The sequence below is a fragment of the Cavia porcellus genome, unplaced genomic scaffold, assembly GCF_034190915.1.
Source record: "Cavia porcellus strain 051 isolate PalLab524CR breed Dunkin Hartley unplaced genomic scaffold, mCavPor4.1 scaffold_10, whole genome shotgun sequence".
Lineage (NCBI taxonomy): Eukaryota > Metazoa > Chordata > Mammalia > Rodentia > Caviidae > Cavia > Cavia porcellus.
The window spans coordinates 65,728,822-65,744,303 of record NW_026947493.1 but is presented as its reverse complement, the minus strand read 5'-3'; the positions used below and the strand labels follow the sequence as shown (position 1 = coordinate 65,744,303).

Sequence of the window (15,482 nt, the reverse complement as noted above, 5' to 3'; positions counted from 1 at the left end):
TTAATCATATGCAATAAGGGGATAAAGGAAAGCACTAAGCTGCGGGTTAGGAGCAAGGTTTTTTCTCTTTGCCCCAACATGTGCTTGGCACCGGTCTGAGATCACACAGCCAAGCTGAAGTGGGTTGTGAATTAGAGTAGGGTGAGGACTGAAGAGGGCGGCGAAAGGAGAGAGGCCAGGGTTCACAGCAGTCTCAGCCAGTGAACGCCAACCCAGATTCACCCAGTCGAGGCCCCAGTAGTGTTCGGCGCCATGCTTTTTGAAATGCTCACGAGCCATGTTCTCCATAAAGCACTGTTTAAACTTCATTTCTCCAAAACTCCAGTCTTTGGCTGTACCCTCCCAGACTAGTACAGACTAGTACACATTTGTTAGTTTTCTTCACCGCTTCGTCATCAGATTCCTCCTCCTCACCTCCTTTGTGTTAGATATCTGTTCATTCCACTTTATTCAATCCAGCATAAAACGCTTGAATTTCTTCTAAGCTTTGGTGTCCTGTTTTGCTCCTATTACATTGATACCCTTGTGCAATACCACTGCCCTTGCCAGGTCCAGCTTCCCAGCATTGGCTTCAGTCTTGAACTTCTTGGCTGGGGTGCTCAAATTTTGAGCTCTATTTGGGTTGCTCTATGTACAGAAATATGTACTCCCTGTGAAATACCTTCTTTAAGCTTTTTAATTTTCTTGACCTTTCTCTGTTCTGCTGTATTCAGTTTCCAGGCAGCATTGGCCTCTTCATGAACCTTCTGTCTTTTGGCTATCTGAGCTCTGACGTGGGCTTTTACTGTTGTGGAGTATTCAGTGGCTTCTATATTGCTAATACTTGTATCAAGTTAGAAATTCTCATTTTGGGTTCTGGAGGAGGCATCAGGCCCAGCCTGACTTTCTCTTGTAGTTCCTTTTGTGCTCCTCATCACATTTTCCTCTGAAGTTTCTTCTGCTCCTTCTGGGTAAGATAAACCCCCAGAGTAACTGGTGTGTCATTATCAACTGAAGGATTGAGCTGGGCCAGATATTCAACAAGATTTGTGATTCCAAAATAGTCTTCTCCTTAGGAATTTTCCTCTGTAGGATCAAAGCCAATGGGTAGGATGTAAGAGTCCCACCACTCAATTTCTGGGGTGTCTCCTTCCTTTAGCTCTTTCTTAGCAGCAACGAGGGCAAGCCTAGTTGAAGCATGAATGCCTGTTTTCCACGTGGCCTGTGAAATCTCTGCCTGCAGCTTCTCCAGTTGAGCCTTTGTCCATAATCATTGAGCAATCTTCTCAAATTTACACTTGTCATGAAATTTAAATGTGCATCTCTGGCATCGTGAAGGGACAATTGAGATGCGGTGGTCAAAACATGTATTGGGCTCCATGTCTTCTGATGGCTTTTCTTTGAGCTGTTACTTGAGCTGTTCTGTATAGGCATATGAGGTGTCAGCTCAGTCTCCCTGTCTATTGCATCTACAATGTGACCTTGCTCATCTAGAAATAGTGATGCAGGTTTAGTTTGACCTTTAAACTCTATTTCTGGGGCAGCAATGCCCATTGCATGGAGATTAGGTAGGCCCACCATGTTGGCACTGCCAATGAGGCCTGGCTTCAGGGCCAGCTGGGTCTGATTTCAGGCTTGCAGTTCAGCTGCTTTCCTTGCCTCCTCCATGGCATCATTCACGAAAGTGGCAGCCCAGAGAGGCTGGGTAGAGTTGCCTATTGGAAGTTGCTCTAGTTGGGATGAAAAAGGAGTCTTTGGCTGAGGTGTGGGAGGCCAATGAAGCTGAGCTGTTTTCTCCTCTCTTTGATTTGTCATGTTGCCACCTCCATCATCTGTTTATCTTATTTTTAATTTAGAATGTAGTAAAAATACAACAGAACAAGATAAAGCCAATGAAGACACTGTAGTGACATTGGTATAGAACTTCAAAGCAAGATACTGGGATAGGAGTAATAGGTACTATAGTATATCTCGTTATCTTCACAATAGTTGTCCAGTCAATTAGGTAAAGCAAAATCAAACCAATAACAGACCATTATAAAACCAATTGAAGGAGAATATTGAATAGAACATAACCATCATTACAAAACATAACAGTGAAAATAACCTTTGCCTTGAAACAGAACATAGAAGGAAATCCCCCTAATATGCTATATTGCATACGGTCATCCTCCCAAGAGATGCTCAGAACTCTGTCCCCAGTTGTTGATAGGATGGGGGATGTTTGATTTTCAGCCTGCATATCAGTAGGCTCATGGGAACAGCTGACTTGTTCTCCTCCCGGCCAGTGCCAGGGGCACTTACCAAGAGGGCAGGTAAATTGCTTAATTTTTCAGCTGCCTAAGTCCCAACATGGCCGGGTCTTGGGTAGCCGCTGGTTCTCCTCCCGGGCTCTCAGAGGATCACCTCTGGCTCCTCTTCTACCCCCTCAAAATGGGATACTTGTCATTTCTTTCCTCCTAATGATTCCTTGGAGATTTCAGAATCATCACAGAACATCTCCCTTAGTTTTTGTTTTGTGCGTCTGTCACTGCCAGACTTGGAATGCAGGAGCTTTAGCCTTCTTCTACAGCTATAAAGAGTTTATCCACAGAGCAGAGTGAAGAATCTTGGAGCAAAGGTTGCAGACGGTCAGCTCCTTTTTCTTGTCCATGCCATTCCCCACACAGTTCAGTGTTGCTGTGATCACTGTGGGCTCTAAGAAATAGTACTGGCTTCACTGACTTCCCTTCCCATGGTTTCAGCATATCTAGCTCTCTCTTAATACCATTTTCCCAGAAAAGGGGAATGACTCCACACCTCACAAACTTCAGCCCTAACAGGCTAAATTCTACTAGGCTAAAAATTTCCAGATGGGTCCCACCCAACACTCCCAGACAGCCACTATATATTGGGTATATGCAGTGATAGGCAGGGCTAGTGAAAGATTCAAATTTGACAGAAGGCTCAGAGGTTTATGCCTCAATGGGCAAGTATAATCCTGGGCTGACTCAAAAAAGCATAGGTAGCTCAGCCCTAACGAGTCAGCGGAGCTGAGCATGGTGGCACATGCCTGTAATCCCAGCAGTAAGGTGAAGCTGAGGCAGGAGGATCGTTGTATGTTAGAGACCAGTGTGGGCTACAAAGTGAGCTCAAGGCCAGCCTGAACTTCACAGTGAGACCCTGTCTTAAAGAAACAACAACAACAAAAATAAAGCCAAAAATTCCCAACAAATATACAAACAGAAAGAAACAAAAACAAAAAAAATTAGTGAGAAATTTCAAATAGGTGGTACTAATAATCCAAAACCACCATTTTATCCCTAAGGGAAGTATGCAAAGTTAACCATTGTGAATTTGTCGTCCCCAACAGTTGGACTCTGAAATGTGACCCAGAAAAACCTGAGAAATACTACCCTTGAGCAGATTGTCCACATAGCACACACAGGTCCCTGGCTGTTCTCTTGGCCACAGACCCTTGGCCTCCTCCACCTCCTTGACCTGCCAGGTGTTTCCACTTATGCTCTGAATGCTACACATCGCACTGGCCTTGAATGTCTTTATTCTAGAGTGCTTTTCTTGATGAGTCTGCTCCCCTGTGTTGCCCCAGAAAGTTTTACTTATCTGGGAAGGATGCAACTTCATGTTGACTCTTGCTGGGACACAGATTGTGGGCAGTACTCACTAACAGTCACCATGCAACTGCCCACTGCTAGACACACTATGGCCTGTACATTGTTAGGATCAAGGCCTTTCACCTTCCAGTAGAGTTCTCAGGTCCAGAAAGTACCACCACAGCTCCTGCAGGCACCAGCCTTTAAAGCTGGTCTTCCGTATCTTCTGCTGCTCTCCATCTAGCCTTGGTGGGGCGTGGTAGGAGCCACTGGAAGCCAAGGTCTGGGCCTTGGGCAGATTGGCACCCAGCCCTTACCCTTTAAGCCTCAGTGAGTTTATAAAGGGTTTCACCACTTGACTTCACCACTAAGTGTGGCCAATGTCCTGCAGCACAGGCAGCCCATAGGTCTCCACAGGGACTGCCTCATAACTGTCCTCTGGCACTTTGTCACTTCAGGGTTCTCTGTCTGCCTTTTCCCACTGGAAGTACATTCTTTCTGGATTATGAGGATAGCGAGTGTAGGGTCAACACTCACATTCTTTTCAGAGACTACTTCAATTACTCAGTAAACTCCTTCACAACCTGTACAATATCCCATCCACCAAAGCCTCTGTGGATGGCCCAGAAGTCTGGGACAAAGGCTGCCTGGATAGTCACTCTGGATCAGTGGGATGACCAGTTCCTTTTGGATCTTCACACACTGCAGCTCTTTCCTTGCACGGTCTTCAAGAAATCCTCTTCTGGGGCTGCCAGCTGCCTCCAGATGGGGTGCAGGTGAAGCCGAAACAAATCAGGACAGCTGGCTCCAAATCCCCAGTCGTCAGAGTCCATCATTTTGCATCAGGTTACATGATGTTTGGAGGCTAATTTGTGCATGTTTGACAATTAAAAATGATATAAAATTGATTTACTAAAGCAACCATTCTGGAAATGATATATCTGAGTATTCTGGTTATTGGAAACCCATTTTGTCAATGCATTTTCCTTCCCAATTACCCAGGAGTCACTGATACTTTCTGTTTAATCTAAGTCAATAAAATGCACTTATTATTTTGCTATTTGCAGTGAAAATAATTCATGAAAGATTATTAATTACTAAATTCTGTACCAAGGCAGAGGCTGTAAGTGGCACAGATGTGGATGAGACACACCTGGCTTCATGTAATTTACAAAATAGTGATGTAATAAACCAGTGAGGGAGCCACGACTGAAGTCAAGGTTGAGGTCAGAGTCTAATCCTTTTAAACACTCCACCAGGTATGCTCTGTACCAACTAGAAATAGAATTCTCCGTCTCTCTGTGATTTTCTTAGCATCATTTAATGAACTGTTTTTTAAAACTAAAACTAACTCTGACAATTTTACTTCCAAATTTCTTTTTCTTTTTTTTTTCCCCCCTTTTTTATCGGTACTGGGGAATCGAACTCTTGACTGCCTGCTTGCAAGGCAGGTGCTTATGCCGCTGAGCTAAATCCCCAGGCCCTCAAATTTATTTTTCACATCGACATTTTGAAGGTGGTCAGTGCCTCACATGTGTTTATGAACATAGTAGTTAAGAACTTCAGGGAATTCACACTATGAAAATACTCAAAAGCTTATCAGAACAGATATGACCAGACTTCAAAACTTAGAAGTCCTCATACAGAAGCTCTGTGGTTCCCAAGACTGCTGTTTTGTTCTTTGTTTTTATTGCCAACCTTTGTTCTGTTCTCCCAATAACCAATTACTGCTGAAAGAAGCATCATTTCTAGTTTCCCACAATCTTAGTGTCTATGTGACCTTATATGTATCAGGGACCTGGCCAAGATCCCCAACTGCTATATGAGGGTTACACAGAAGGATAAACCAAGAAACAGAGACAGATTTAGTAATGCATGATGAGGGGCTGGGAGGTCAATGCCTCAGGACAGGAAAAAACCCAGATACTTCAAACCAGCCATTATTTATTGGGTGAGTACAATGCAATGGGTGTGTACAATGATAGGAAGGACTAGCGGAAAATTCAGAGGTTGATAACTTAGCAGAAAGATAATCTTAGGATATCTCAAGAGAGTGGAGATGGTTTTATGCTACGAAGGATCTTGCTCTGGAGTGTTCTTTTTCACTTTAATAGTTTTAGTTAGTCTTTCTGGGTGGGAAAGGATGGCTCATCCCAAGAGTTAACTGGAAGTCTCAAAAACATAATACCATAATCTCCAGGCTCCATTTATCCCTTAAGGAAGTATGCAAAATTAGCCACTGTGAATTTGTGATCTCTTGTACATATACAGCGCTCACTGGATGACTAGAAAGGTCTCTATTGTTGATGCCAATGTGCAATATGTAGATTGTTCCTATATGGGAACCAGTCAGCCTCTGGAAGCTAATATCACCGAGCAAACTGTTTTCTACTGAAAGTAGTGTAAGTGGATCATGTTAAGCGTAAGCTAAATCTTTGATGATTACAGACTTAAACTTCAGAGATATAATTTTCAACAGGTTTAAGAATTATAAATATCCAGCACAATAGGTTTTATCAAATAGTAAGCATCCTCTTATGTGATGAAACAGATTGATTTGACTCTGTAACTGTCAAGAAAGAGACAGGTTGGGAGTGAGAATGGAGAGTCAACATAGCTTGGTCCTTAACACTTCAGTGTTTGCAGTCAGAGTTGGATTTGAATCCTATCTTCATTATGTATGAAGTGACTGATCTCCTACCAGTTATTTAATCAGCTGGCTTTTCATTTCATGATATGTAAGTAGTGACAACAAAATCGTGTGTTTTTTTGGTTTGATTGCTTTTGTTTTGTTGTTGTTCTTGTTGTTTTTGGTAGTGGAGATCAAACTCATGACCTTGCAATTGCCAAGCAGGAGCTTGCACCACTGAGCTAAATCTCTAGCAAAACTGTGTTTCACTTGGCATCTAAGGGTACTCAGAAAATAAAAGCTGCTCTTCAGGTAATCATTTTTATGATTTGTGATATCATATTTGTGATTTGTTAATAATGATGATTTATCTGCTCATCATTCAGAAATCTTAACAGAGACGATATTACTATGATCATTATTGGATCACCCTGATTGGCTTAGCAGAGAATAGCTGATACAATAATCTTAAAATTTCATGCACTTAACATATTCATAGTTTATGTAAAATATGGGAAACTGTCTTCTCACTGTTGGTCACTTCTCGCCTGTGTATTGCTAAAGGACCCAAATAGTTCTGCCTTCCTTCATTTCCTGCTCTGACTTCTAGACATTTCCTCCATTTATCCAGTGAGTAGGGGAAAAAGAAGAGATGTGTGTATCTGTAGGGGGGATCTAAAGGCCAGGTGTGGAAATAGCAGGCATCACACAGCTTATGTTTGCTGAAAGTAATTTAGTCTAATATAGCTGTATCTAAATGCAAGGTAAGCTTGAGTATGTTGTATAACCTTGTCCCTGGAAAGAAATAGGATACAATTTGAGAAAAAACAAGGTGTTTTTCACTACTCTATTTCACGCTTTTCAAAAAATAGAGGAGAATTTCAAAATTGAAATGGAGCAGCACCCAGCATTTTGCTTAGAATTTTGCCATCTAAATTTGCTGTGACATTCATAATGTTTTATTTGGACAATAAATGTTAGCTCAGCCTCAAGGTTATATATTAGAAGATCCACCAGATAATTCTCAGATCTTGCTTATTCTGAATAAACATGATAGTTAGATTTGGCTGATTGCATATACCAGTCTTTGTCTTAAAATGAAGAGAAAGAGATCAAGATTCTGCTCCCTCAAATGTCAAGAATATTAATTACCAGAAGTATACATCCTAATGTTTGGAAGTTTAAACTATGTTGTTAGTGAGGATTGATTGAACCGTTAATGCAATAGAAACAGTGATTTACAAAAATGATCTCCAATTTCTGGATTAGGATTAGAGTTTGGTCTTATAAATTGTGTACAATCATAATTTTTTTTTAATCTCTAACTACATTATTGCGGCCTTAAACTTCATCTTATGAATTTCAAGAAATAAAAAATGATTCAAAAATACATAATGGGTAGGGACTTTCAATGCACTGCTGTTTAACTTTTAATTTTCATCAAATCAACAGAAATGATATTAGTTATGTTTTCAATGACAGTGCCACAAATGGACTAGTCTATTTAAAAGTAAAACAACACAAAGCAATATTCTGAGATACAATTTGTGACGCTTTGGAGATCATCTATTATTTTTTAATATTTTATTTTAAAGAGGATAAAATGGAATAAAACCAATCAAAACAAACCAATGTGAGAGATACAGGACTTCAAAACATTACAAAATCAACAATAGTTACCATAATGCCTGTGACTCTTTACAATAGCTTCAGATAACTACGGACATAATAAAAACCAGAACAGAATAGGTTAAAAACAATAAAAACAAAACAATGAATGCAATAAGGGACTTCAAAACAAGCCTGTAGTAAATCCAAAATTGCTACCATAATGTATCTTGATTTCTTTGAAACAGCTTCTCTTGCCATTGGATTTAGCATAATCAAACAAAACCAAAGAGTAAGACCCAACCCAATAAAACAGTGGAAATTATATAGGACCTCAAAACAAGACCATAGGGAATCAACAATGGCTGCAACGCTCAGAAGGATCTCACACTGCGTACCACTGTCCTCTGAACCTATGATCAGACCACTGGCCCTAGACCTAATTGTTAGTGAGACAAGAAAGCACCACAGGTATTCAATTGCATTTCACCTCCATAGCTATCATCACAGCCTGTGTTTCTCTGGATAATCCAGTCTCTTGGGGGAGGTGGCGAGTTGGTTCTTCTTGTTTGCCAGCCTGCTTGCTGGAAGGGGTTGGGGTCTGTCTGTTCCCAGTCTGGCAGTGGCCTGTGCATGGCTCTGGTTCCCAGACTGGGCTTGCTCCCTGGTGTGGTGTTGTTCTCTCTACTCCCAGTCTGTGAATGGTGCTGACTCATGGGGAGAAACTGGGGTCTATCTCTTCCCAGTCCAGCAGTGGCAGGCACAAGGCACTGGTTCCCAGACTGGGCTTGCTTGCTGTTGTGGCTTTGTTCTCTACACACAGTCTGCAAACAGCATAGACTCATCATTTCTTATTTTTGCTCTTGATTCTGAATGTGAGCACACTGAATGTCATTCATTTAGATCTCTGACAAATACATGGCACAAGCACTCTCATTCAGACATCATGAAGGAATAACAGTATTCATTTCTGTTGGATCTCTTCCTGACCTAAGAATTCTTTCCTTATTCAGTCTTAAGTATTATTCTAAATATGTTGGAATCATCATTTGTGATGAAACTCTTTTATGCTAATCTACCTACTTACAATATCTATTTTTCTACTCTGATCTATATACTTATGATGCTTTAGTAGCATCATAAAAACTATGAAAAGGAACAGGAACTCAAGAAAATTCAAGTATCAGGCTTCATTATTCACTGTGTGGATTTGAGCCTCCAGCACTCTATGAAGGGTTGGTCCTAGAATCTGCATCCTTTGAATCATCACTGATGGTAATTTGAAAGAATGAAAGTAGAGTTGAGAGGCCAGTTTTGCACATGGCAGGCTTGTATGTTGTGTGGATCCTGTACCAGTTGTCTGGTTTAGTTTGAATGCAGTGCTTTGTACCACTTTGGGGGAAATAAACAACATGCTCAGACTTATGGAGAATGAGTGGAGTTAAACATCGGGCCAAGAAGCAGAATTTATCAGTTTCATATTCTTGAAATCATATCATGCTCTTAGAAAGACACCATAACCCAGCTGTCTGTTGTTTACAAGGTAGAAACAACTTGGATTAGCTGAAGCGATCCTAATTGGTCTTGCCTAGGCTGTGAAGTCTCTTTCTCTTTGGTGACTTTCTGTGTGTGTGTGTGTGTGTGTGTGTGTGTGTGTGTGTGTGTGTGTGATCAGAATGTTAATAGAAAAAGGCCAAAAGGGATTTTAAAGAATATTCAATCATGAAATAAAGTATTTTCTTCTCTTCTCTTCTCTTCTCTTTCTTTCTTTCCCTGTTTTCTTTTTTCTCTTTCTTTTACCGGTTCGGTTCATTCTTTCTTCCTTCCTTCCTTTCTTTCTTCTTTGTTTTTTTGAGGTAGAGTCTCACTATGTAGTAGTGCAAGTTGGTCTTGAACTTGCTTATATAGCCCAGACTTACCTTGGACTCATGGAAATCCTCCTGCCTCAGTCTCTGGGTGCTGGGATTACAAGTGTGTGCCACTATGCCCAGCTGGCAAAATATATCTTATCCCTATACATACAAGAAATCTCAATATGCAAGAGAGATCTGTGTATAAGTAATGGAATTGAAACCAGCCAAAAAACATAAGTTTCACCTTAACGGCAATTTTCTCCTTGGCAACTTCTTAAAAATTTCTTTTATAAACCTACAAACTTCAGACATGAGGGATGGCCCCTTAGAATACTGAATACTACCTTTCATTTGATTAATTTGTAATGAATGGAGACCACTTAACACAGTGGTTACTGCCTAGTGACACATTTCCTTTCCGATGGTTACAGTGGAATTTGCTATTGTCTGAATGTTTGCTCTCCCACCAATTCACACATTGAAATTCTTTTTTTATATTTAAAAGGAAAAAGAGAAAAAACAAAACAAAACAAAGTGGTGTAAGGGTACAAGTAATACAGAACTACAAAAAAAAAAAAACACACAGTAAGAAATCACCAGTTAATAGATTGCACATTATCATCTTAGAGATAGTTGCTCAAGTCACAGTATCAAAGCATACAAAGTGAACATTCAAACAGAGAGACTGCAAACAGTCACACATTGAAATTCTGATCCCCAACCTTTTAGAGATGAGTAGAACTTGGGCTGAACTTTCATGAACAGGATTAGGGCTCTGATAAATGAAACCCAAGAAACGTGCTTTGCCCTTTCTCTAGGTAAGGATAAAGTAAGATGTGGATATCTATGAACCAGTAAATGAGCCCTTATTAGACACCACATCTGATCTTTTTCTCAGCTTCCAGAATAGTGAGGGATTAATTTATATTTATAAACTACCCATTCTGTGGCTTGTTGTTATCAAAGTCAGGGAGGACTAAGAGAACCATGATAAGAATTGAAATGGAAAGGTTTAGAGGAGAAAAGATATGTTGAAATACTCTAGCTTTCAAGTCAGATGGGTAAATAACTACTTCATATCATTAATTGTCATGGTCATCAATTGCCAGAATGCAACATCAACAAAGGGTCAGTGTTTGAGTCACAGATGGAGCAATGCCCTTGGAACAGACCATAATATACAGCTTGCAAAGCCATGAAGCCAAGTTGGCAGTGCTGACAAACTGGGAAAACTCCAGGATTACTTGGTTCCAGGGAGCGTTTATTTGATATTTTCACTGAATTATTGAATAACAGTTGTGCCAAAGTTGTTTCCTCAGCTCAGAATTATCCAAAATGTGCAGTAATCCTGCTGTTACCCAAAGGCTCTCCGTCACTGCGAGCACATGGTAGAATTAGTTTTCTTTTCTGAGATTGAAATTGGGCATGGAAATATTATTTGCAGAAAGAATAATACCACTTCTTGGAGAAAGTTTTAAAAGTACTACCATTTGCTGAATCTACCATTACCATAATGATTGTGAAAAATAAAACAAGCACCTGATTTTCTGAGTATATGTAATGGGTGTAACTTAGCTCAGAACCACATAGCATACATAAGAGAGAGAAAGAATGTCTGAGAAAGAAGAGAATGATAAAGGTAAAATAAAAGCCTTCTCTTACATCTGCTTTCTGTCTTATTTCACCTGACAAAAACACAATTTTAGCTTAAATTTGTAAATAATATTACTTTTTTGCTTAATGAGTTTGGTAGAAGACATTTATAATTATATGTTATTATTATTCATGTGTGATTGTGCTATAAATGGTAGCTGCCCAACAGAACCAAAACTCTAAGTTCTTCTAGAGGTTTATAACTATATGAATTATAACTAGGTGAAAATTTATTCAAAGATTTAAAAAAGCTTCTCTAATTGTAATTCTTTTGTCAGTGAAACATGTTAGAACAAAATCTGGTAACTGTAGTAGTGTATAAACATGTGTGTGTGTGTGTGTGTGTGTGTGTGTGTGTGTGTGTGTGTTTGTGTGTGTGTGTGTGTGTGCTGGGGATTGAACCACAGTCTTGTACATGTTTACCATGCTCTATACCACTGAGTACCTACCTAGTCCTGAAAAGTGTCTTCTATATATTGTTACTTCAAAGGTTATAGAGATTTCATGTTTTCAAGTCTTATTAAAAAAAAACAAAGTACCGTATCAATACAGTTTTGAATGGCAGTACAAGAATTTTAGAATACCTATAGCTACTCCAGAATACATAATATATTATTTCCTATGTGCATTAATGAATATACATAAGAAGCACACTTTGGTAAGTTCTATTGATTCTTCTTTTGATTTTTCTCCTGAATTTTTCTCTCCTGATGCTATTTTCAAAGCAATTGTTCTAATCTTTTTACTTCCTTGTTATATTTTGGGAGTGATTCCAGAAATTATAATAACCTATAAACAGTACCTAGAACTCTATATAATAGCTTCTCTTCTAAGTATCAAGTGATAAGATGATCTCCTATAAATATTAGAAGGTCAGTAGGCACATCTCAATAATTGTGCTAGGTACTAGGGATAGTACAAATATTTGCATAGGAATATTATTTTTAAAGTATTTCTTCCCTTGAAAAGTTGGAAACAGTATTCAAAGAGTTTTGCAACATAAAACAGTAAGTTGGAAGTTACACAAAACAGTATAGAATTGGTCACCAAAATTTACTGATATCAGTAGAAAACATAAAAATCCAAAGAGGAGAAAGTTATTTAAAATTTAAAATTAATTCTTTAAAAACTTAATTTTATGAAGCTATCATTGACTTATAGACTTTATATATATTTGAGATGTACAATTTGGTACTTGGTATGTATACATTGTGAAATGAGAACCATAATCAAGTAATATAAAATTTAATAAAAAATGTTTTGACATATAGAAAATGAATGAAGGAAGGACTACACAGGAATTTTTAAAGTAAGCTTGTAAAAGCTTGCAAGCATTGTGTAAGATTTATGGTTTAAAAATCTAACCTTTCTGAAAATCATAATATTTGAATGATATAACACATGTCAGATTACTGACTAGTAAAACTATTATGTAAATACAACTGAACCCAAATTAATTATATATCCAATGTAATTTTTTTCTCGAATTCTAAAAGTGACTTGCTGCAAATGGAATTAGATAAAATGATTCTATTATTTACGTGAAAAATATTCATGCAAAAATAGCCAATGGACAAACGAATAAACATTTTTCCAGACAAGATATAACAGTAAGCCCAATATTTCCAACAACACATGAGAACATGCTCAGCTTTATTAGTCATTAGGAAAATATAAATGTAAACCACATGAGAACCACTTTATGTTCACAAGGATGGACATAAATTTAATAAAAAAATAAGAAAATAAGTGGTTCTAAGAAGATGGACAGAAGACAAACCAAACTAAGAAATCAATAGCTTTGCTACACACTAATAATGAATTAGCCAAAAAAGAAATTAGGAAAACAATTACATTCACAATAGATTAAAAAATATTAAATACCTCTATTGGCGAGATGAAAAACTTCTATGATGAAAGTTACATAACATTGAAGAAAGGAATTGAAGGAGACACTAGAAGACCTCCGCTGTTTATGAACTAACAAAATTACTATTGTTATTATAGCTATATTACCATGTTAATGTGATCTGCAGATGCAATTCACCCTCCATCAAAATTCTAATGAAATTCTTCACAGAGCTACAAAAAATAATCCTAAAATGCATATAGGACCACAGAAGACTCAGAACAGCAAAAGCAATCCTACACAGCAAGAGCAACAGAAAAGGCATAACCACATCTCATTTCAGATTATACTACAAAGCCACAGTAACAAAATATCATGGTACTGGCACAAAACACACATATAGATCAATAGAATTGAATAGAAGGCACAGGAAAAAAAAAAACCTCACACAAGTACAGTCATTTAATTCTGAACAAAAGATCCTACAGAATACATTAAAAAGTACACACTTTTTTTCAATTTATTTTTTATTGGTACTGGGGATTGAACTCACAGCCATGCACCTGCAAAGCAGGCGCTTATGCCACTGAACTAAATCTCCAGCCCCTGGATAGTCTTCTTAAAAAATGGTACTGGGAAAAAAGGACTATCCATATATAGATGAGTGAAATCAGATCCTTCTCACTCTGCACAAAAGTCAGTTCAAAATGGAGCAAAAACCTAAATATAAATCCTAAAACTTTGAAATTGGTAAAAAGAACATAAGGGAGACATAGGCACAGGGTGAGGAATTGGACCAATACTATAAACACTTTGTCACATGTCCCTAAGAGAAGCAAGTTGAAAGGATCTGGAGAGTCACTTTGACCAATCGTAGTCTTGCTCCGCGCTCACTTTGTCCCATGGGAATATAAATTGACCGAGTCTGTTGAAGAAAATCTCTGCTGTCATCCCACCCCTGAGAGTGCATAGTCAAGGGAAGTCCCAAAAGGACTTCTGCCTCTCTTCAGCTGAGACTCATTCCAGCTGGTGCCAGGCAGACACAACAACTAAGAGTATGGGACAGAAAAACCCTAAGTGTCAGTATGTCCCCAGACAGTTATGGTTGCCAAGGCCTGAGATCTCAGTCCCAGGCTGGCATTCATACAGCAGCAGGAGAGAGGAAAACAGCAATTCCTGCTCCTCCATGAATCCCCACCCTCTGTCTGATAGCACCCTGCTGATAGTACCGAGTGTGAGTGGGTGCTGTGGTTCCTCTCACTGCCTCTCTTCAAGAAGCCTGAGCTCACCTGAGCACATCACTGTTTAATCAGAAGAAGAGTGCTACAGGGCACTCATCACTAATGGTGCACCTAGTGTCGGAGAAGATTATAAACAATAGGGCCAACGCAATCAGTGTCTGATGAAATCCATGTCACCAGATAGAGACTGCCACTCACACTGTAGGAGTGGCCACACAGTGTGCTGCTATCTGAATCACACCTCCCACCTCCCACAGCATGCCCACTCTTGAATAACCCATAGAGACAGTAAATCTTTCTAATTCCTTCCTAATATGCGCTGTGCCTATACTCATCAGCTGTCAGCCAAGAAGTAGTGAGAAAATTACAACACAAAACATAAGGCAATATGACATCTTCAAAGCAGAAGAATTCTTCAGTAAAGCATTCCAAGAAAATGAAAATGTACGTAATGCCTGATAAATAATTTTTAAAAATGATTATTATAACACTCAGTGAAATCCAAGAAAGTATAAGCAACTTAATAAAACATGGAAAATAATGCAAAACATGAGCACAAATTCAGTGAAGACGCAGAAACAGCATGGCAATGAAGAGGCAGATTTTAAAAAGTGAGATAACAATTCATTTGTAAACATTATCAGACTGGATAAAAGAGGAAAAAATATCAGAGCTTGAAGACAAGTGCTTAGAAATATCACAATCAGACAAAAATAAAGAAAAAACACAAATAATTCAAAGAGTAGTTAATATATTTGGGAAGTCATTGAATAATAAAATATCTACTTCACTGGAATATCTAAGGACAAGAAGAGAAAGATAAGGGCATAGCAATTGTCAATGAAATAATAACAGAAAACTTTCTTAGCCTTGATAAAGTTGTGGACATGTATGTGTAGGAGATTAATAGAATTTCAAATAGACATGATCAGAAAAGATCTTTACAATGACATATTACAATCAAATTATCAAAAGTATAGGACAAAGAATTTAAAATCTTACAGAGAAAAACTATCAGTCATGTTTATGACAAACCCCATTAAACTAACAGCAGATTTCTCAGTAAAATACTGTCAA

At 38.6% G+C, this 15,482-nt stretch overlaps 1 pseudogene; it reads right to left on the bottom strand.

Annotated features, from left to right (window-relative positions):
* Positions 1-3,603, bottom strand: LOC100712889 (U4/U6 small nuclear ribonucleoprotein Prp3-like; annotated as a pseudogene).
* Between the last annotated feature and the right edge of the window lie 11,879 nt (positions 3,604-15,482).